Source organism: Piliocolobus tephrosceles, chromosome 3 (assembly GCF_002776525.5).
Source record: "Piliocolobus tephrosceles isolate RC106 chromosome 3, ASM277652v3, whole genome shotgun sequence".
Classification (NCBI taxonomy): domain Eukaryota; kingdom Metazoa; phylum Chordata; class Mammalia; order Primates; family Cercopithecidae; genus Piliocolobus; species Piliocolobus tephrosceles.
In genome coordinates, this window is record NC_045436.1 from 66,600,219 (window position 1) to 66,607,424 (window position 7,206).

At 40.4% G+C, this 7,206-nt stretch overlaps 1 pseudogene across 1 annotated transcript; it reads right to left on the minus strand.

The window, feature by feature from the left end:
* Nucleotides 1-5,164: 5,164 nt before the first annotated feature.
* On the minus strand, nt 5,165-6,423 carry LOC111546241 (annotated as a pseudogene). The gene has a single exon (XR_002732709.1). The product of XR_002732709.1 is annotated as an L-lactate dehydrogenase B chain pseudogene (transcript).
* Nucleotides 6,424-7,206: the final 783 nt, after the last annotated feature.

The window sequence follows — 7,206 nt, forward strand, 5'->3', positions numbered from 1 at the left end:
CTCCAACCTGGTGGACAGAGTGAGACTCTGTCTCAAAAAAAAAAAAAAAAAAAAACAGTCTGACAGTTACTCTAAAATTAAACAGTCACCAGACAACCCAGCGATTCCACTCCTAGGTATGTAGCCAAGAGAATTGGAAGCATATATTCACATGAAAATATGTACATACATTTCATAGCAGCTTTATTCATAATAACCAAAATGTGGAAACAAGCCAAATGTCCATCAAATGATGAATGGACAAATCAAATGTGGTATATCCATACAACGAAATGTTATTTGGCAATAAACAGAAATGAATTACTGATACATGCTACATCATGGATAAAGCTTGAAAACATTATGCTCAGTGGAAAAAGACAGAAAAGGCCACGTGTTGTATAATTCCATTTATATGAGATGCCTAGGATAGGCAAATCCACAGAAACAGAAAGCAGCTTAGTGGTTGCCAGGGCTGAAGGAGAGGAAAATGGGGAGTGACTGCTAATGAGTATGGGATTTCCTTTGGGATCTATAAAAGAGTTCCGGAATTAGATAGTGGTGATGGTTATTACACAACTTTGTGAATATACTGAAAACCATTGAATTGCACACTTTAAAATGGTGAATTTCATGATACGTGAATTGTATCTTCAAAAAAAGAGAAAGAAAAATAATGGATGTCAAAGTGAAAATGAGTTTTTTCTCCCATAAGGTTAGGGGGAAAAATATATTACCCAGTGCTGTTAAGGATGAGGTGAACCAGAGACCTTATCACCAGTCAGAGGGAGGCTAAGTTATATGCATTTTGGGAAAACTGTTCAAAAGAGTACATCACATTTTTAATTTTTGATTTTTTTTTTTTTTTTCCTTTTTTGAGACAGGGTCTCACTCTGTCAACCCATGCTGGAGTGCACTGGCAGAATCATGATTCATTGTAACCTTGACCTCCTGGGCTCAGGTGGTCCTCCTACCTCAGCCTCCCAGGTTTGCTGGGACTACAGGTGCATGCCACCATGCCTGGCTAATCTTTTGTGTATTTTATAGAGACAGATTTTACCATGTTGCCCAGGTTGGTCTCAAACTCCTGGGGTCATGTGATCTGCCAGTCTCAGCATGCCAAAGTGCTGGGATTATAAGCATGTGTCACCATGACTGGCCCAATTTTTGAAATTTAAATACCATTTGAGCCAATAGTCTTGGTGCAAGAAATTTATTCTCAGCAAACGATTATAGATGCACACAATATTTATTAACCTGGGTGTTCATTATATCCTTGGCTCTAAGACTGCCAACAGAAAGAAAGCCACATTTAAAAGAAAATACCAAGAGTCTTACCTAAATTACAAGTTCATTGCAACAGGGTATTCACATTCTCTGAACCCACTTTGTATAATTCATATAAATTATATTATATTCATTCAGAGTAGTATGTTCCGTGTAGCCAAATGAACAGTTTTGTGGGAGAACGTATAATGACATGAAAAAATACTCACAATATTGTATATTGTTAATTGAAAGAAGTAGGTTACAAAATTGTATAATAGTATCTCATTTTTTTAATGTGCTCTCCTACACATAATAGAATGAGAAACACTAAAGTATTTGTAGTGATATTTTGGAAGGTAGAATTTTTTATGCAAACAATGAATTACTATCATATAAACTTATCATCTAAAATTGTATCTTATCTGTTTTTGTATTTATTATCAGTTTCCTTCCCCTAAAATAACACAAGAAAACTTAGAGCAGAGATCTTTCTGACCTGTACATTGCTGTATCCCAAGGACCTAACGGCACTAAGTGGGGCCTCAATAATTTGGTTTGCTTGTTTCTTTTTTGACAAATGAAGGAATGCATTATTTTCATCACAAAAAGCTGTTTTTGAATGCTAAGTTCATCACCTACAGTATGGAGGGGCAGGTATCAGTGTAGTCAATGTCTGTGGAAGTCTTTCTTTTAACTATTTTATAATGAAAATCACATTAAACCCATGTCCTTATGAAAATCTCACAAAAATTTGCAAATTACTGTTTTCTAAAACCTAGTACATCAAAAATAATCTTATTAGTTCTCCAGATCTTCATCATACTATCAGGTATGAAATAATAGAGTGAACCGCTCTATTTTATCTCCACAAGAGGTAGTAAAATTACTGTCTACTTTTTGTGTTCTGATGACAGATTCTAATGTCACCTAATTGTCTGTGCTTTAGCACAGAAAATTATTTAGGTGACCTTTGTCCTTGACTTTTAAAAACAAATAAACAATAACAAAGATACAAAACTTCCAGAAATATCCAACGGCTTTTGTTGCATTTGGCTATTTTATTTGTAAATATTGTATTGTCACTCTAATAGATCACCAAGCTTCAATTATTCATTGTTCTCAGAAGGTGAATGGCCTCCTGCTGTGTATATTACCACTAGAGCTCCATCTCCTGTCAAATCAGCAATGGTATTAAATACTCACAAGAGGCTGTGCACAGTGGCTCACACCTGTAATCCCAGCACTTTGGAAGGCCAAGTGGGGGGGCGAATCACCTGAGGTCAGGAGTTCGAGACCAGCCTGGCCAACATGGTGAAACCCCGTCTCTACTAAAAATACAAAAATGAGCCAGGCATGGTGGCTCACTCCTGTAGTCCCAGCTACTTGGGAAGTTAAGACGGGAGAATCGCTTGAACCCCGAAGGTAGAGTGGCCCGAGACTGTACCACTGCATTCCAGCCTAGGCAACAGAGTAAGACTCCTTCTCAAAAAAAAAAAAATACTCATAGGAGCGTTAACCTTATTGTCAACTGCACATGTGAGGGATGTATGTTACTCACTCTCTGTGAGAATCTAATGCCTGATTATCTGAAGTGGAGCTGAGGCAGAGATACTGGTGCTGGGGAGTGGCTGCAAATACAGATTAACATTGGCAGAGAGATTTGGCTGCACAGAGACCATAGTAAATCAATTGCATGCAGACTCATACCGAAACCCTATCAGTAAGTGGCAACGGACAAGCTGCATCTGGTGGCAGGCTTTAAGTCAGACTCTGACACTTATTGTAGTCCACGCATGGTCTTCCCATTATTTTATTTACCACTTTGGTCTGTGCCTCTTTCCTGCACTACGTATTTGTCTCAGGCACAGTTCTGGTAAACCCACAAGCTAATCCTAGCCAAAATGAGTAAAAAACAAACGTCACTGGAAAACTTCTTTGAAAAGAGAGAAAGACCCAGTGATGTGACAGCAGAAGTCTCTAAGACTGCCAACAGAAAGAAAGCTGCATTTGAAAGAAAATACCGAGAGTCTTACTTAAATTACAAGTTCATTGCCACAGGGTATTCACATTCTCTGAACCCACTATGTATAATATGTGGTGACTGGCTATCCAACGAAGCCACGTAACCTTAAAAACTGCTTCGTGACATGGAGACCAAGCATTAAAAGACAAGTCTTTGGAGTTTTTTTTAAAAAAAGAAAACAATGTGAAGACTGAGGCTGGTGGATCACCTGAGGTCAGGAGTTCAAGACCAGCCTGGCCAACATGGTGAAGCCCCATCTCTACTAAAAATACAAAAATTAGTTGGGCATGGTGACAGGCACCTGTAATCCCAGCTACTCAGGAGGCTGAGGCAGGAGAACTTCTTGAACCCGGGAGGCACAGGTTCCAGTGAGCCCAGATGACGCCACTGCACTCCAGCCTGGGCAACAGAGCAAGACTGTGTCTAAAAAAAAAAAAGAAAGAAAGAAAAGAAAACTATGTGAACATGAAGAACAGAAGCAATTTTCGAAAGCCACCACTTCATCAAATGTGTCTCCACTGAGAGCATCATTAGTGGCTAACTGCATTGCTAAAGCTAAGAAGCCCTTTACTATTGGTGAAGAGTTGACCCTGCCTGCTCTAAGGACATTTGCTGTGAACTTTTAGGAGAGGCTGCAGTTCAAAAGGTGGCACATGTTCTTCTTTTGGTTAGCACTATAACTAGACAAAATGATAAAATAGCAGATGATATTGAGTCACAACTTTAGAGAGGATTAATGAGTCACTGTGGTACACAATGCAGGTTGATGAGTCCAGAGATGTTGACAACAGGTGACAATGCTATGTTTTGATGTGCACGAAGACATGTTGTATGCACTTTTGTTGCCAACCAACACCATAGCTGCAGAACTATTCAAGTCTTTGAATGATTACATATCAGGAAAACTGCATTGGTCATTTTGTGCCAACATATGTATGGACGGAGTGGCTGCCATGACTGATTAGTTTTGCGATTTCACTACTTGGGTCAAAGATGTCATTTCTGAATATGAGTCTACACACTGTGCCATCCGTACAGAAATGCTGGCTAGTCAAAAGCTGCCACCTGAACTTAATAACATTTTGCAGGATGTGATTAAAATTATCAACCACATTAAAGTACATACCCTTAACTCACATCCGTTCACACAGCTCTGTGAGGAGATGGATGCAGAGCACACAAGTCTTCTCTTATACAGAGAAGTGAGATGGCTTTCTAAAAGTAGATCACTGGCCAGAGTTTTTGAGTTACAAGAGCCGCTCCAGGCATTTAGAAAAAAGTCACCACGGGCAGCACATTTTAGTGACACAGAATAGGTCACAAAACTTGATTACTTTTGTGACATATTCAGCCTGCTTAATGAACTCAATCTGTCACTCCAAGGCAGAACAACAACTGTTCAAGTTGTAAGATAAAGTGGCTGCATTCAAAGCCAAACTAGGGATGGGCACAGTGGCTCAAGCCTGTAATTCCAGCACTTTGGGAGGCTGAAGCGGGCAGATCGCTTGATATCAGGAGTTCGAGACCAGCCTGACCAACATGGTGAAACCCCGTCTATACCAAAAATACAAAAATTAGCCAGGCGTGGTGGTATGCACCTGTAGTCCCAGCTACTCGGGGGGCTGAGGCAGGAGAATTGTTCGAACCCAGGAGGGTGAGGTTGCAGTGAGTCAAGATTATGCCACTGCATTCCAACCTGGGTGACAGAGTGAAAAAAAAAAAAAAAATATGCCAAACTGGAATTATGTGGGCAACGAGTGAACATTGGGATTTCTGACATGTTTCAGACATTAGCAGAGATTTGGAAAGAGACTGAGTCAGGGCCTTCTTTCTCCCAGCTGGTGCATGATCACCTATCTCAGATTTCCTTTTTTTTTTTTTTTTTTTTAGAAGCACACTACAATAGTTAATTTTATTTGTTCAACAGCTCATATTGCAAGCATTAAACCAAGCATAGGCTTTGATTCTGTGAGCCCAAATTCACATATTGAAGAAGATCAAAGCAAATTGCGATCCATGTACACAGATGAAAACTAAAGGCTCAGAGTTAATAACATTGTAGTTTTTAAATTTCTATAGCCTAGAGCCCAGTAGTCACAGGTCTTTTAGGTCCTTCTGGATGTCCCACAGGGTATCTGCACTTTTCTTGAGCTGAGCAACTTCATCATCCTTTAGCTTCTGGTTGATAACGCTGGTTAATCCTCAGGCATTGAGGATACACGGAAGGCTCAGGAAGACTTCATTCTCAATGCCATACATCCCCTTTACCATTGTTGACACAGGATGAATCCTGGATAGATTTTTCAACATGGATTCAATAAGGTCAGCCACACTTAATCCAGTAGCCCAGTTAGTATATCCTTTTAGCTTGATGACTTCATAGGCACTTTCAACCACCATCTTATGCACTTCCTTCCAATTTTCACTATCATTGTCAGTTCCCATTTCTGGATTCAATTCCTGGAGAGAAACACCTGCCACATTCACACCACTCCACACAGCCACACTTGAGTCACCATGTTCCCCCAAAATCCATCCATGGCAGCTGCTGGGATGAATGCCAAGTTTTTCAGCCATAAGGTAGCGAAATCTAGCAGAATCCAGATTACATCCACTTCCAATCACGTGGTGTTTGGGTAATCCACTTAGTTTCCAGGTAACATATGTAAGAATGTCCACTGGGTTGGAAACCACAATTATGATGCAATCAGGACTGTACTTGACGATCTGAGGAATAATGAATTTGAAGACATTAACATTTCTCTGCACCAGATTGAGCCGACTCTCCCCTTCTTGCTGACGGACTCCTGCAGTTACCACTACAATCTTAGAATTGGCAGTCACAGAATAATCTTTATCTGCCACAATTTTAGGCGTCTGAAGAAATAAACTCCCATGCTGCAGATCCATCATTTCTCCTTTAAGCTTATCTTCCAAAACATCCACAAGAGCAAGTTCATCAGCCAGAGACTTTCCCAGAATGCTGATAGCACACGCCATACCAACTTGTCCAATACCCACTACAGTGATCTTATTGTTTGGGACTGTTGTCTCTTCTTCCGCAACTGGTGCAATGAGTTTTTCCTTAAGAGTTGCCATTTTGCACAGGAGAGAGAAGGCGCTGGAGACCTCTGTAACAGCAGTGCGGAGAAGACCAGATTTCAAAAGAGTTTGAGCATTACTTCCCAGTCACAAAAGACCCCCTAACTGGGAAGGAAAGGATCGGCCACCCATTTGTGAATAAGCCAGGGGAATCAGCTTTGTCCATGCTGGAAGAGGATCAGCTGCTGGAGATGGCAAATGACCGTGGCCTTAAAAGTATGTTTGATCTGACTTCAAATCCCCATACATTCTGGATTAAAGTCACGGTGAAATATCGTCAGGTTGTCACGAAAGCATTGAAAAGCCTGCTTCCATTTCCAACATGTCGTCTTTGTGAAATAGAGTTTTCTGCAGTGACAGCAACCAAAATGAGATTATAGAGTAGACTGGACATAAACAACACATTTCAGGGGTCACTGTCTCCCATCATCCCTAAATGGGACCATCTAGTTACAAGAAAACAAGCTCAGGGTTCCCACTGGTTCTACATTATGGTGAGTTGTATAATTATTTCATTATATATTACAATGCAATAAAAATAGAAATAAACTGCACAATAAATGTAATGCACTTGAATCATCCTGAAACTATCCCCCACCCCACCCCTTGCCCCCTGCCATCCATGGAAAATTGTCTTCCACAAAACCAGTCGCCTGTGTCAAAAAGGTTGGGGACTGCTGATCTATGTGACTATAATAATTAAGGGACTAGTCTCAGCTCATAGACTGATTTTGCCTTCCCAAGATCCAACCCTAAGTTCTGAAAAATGAGAAAAATGAAAACTTCATGATGTTTTTTACTCTTAAATCATCTTTGCAGCCTCCCAGAGGGCC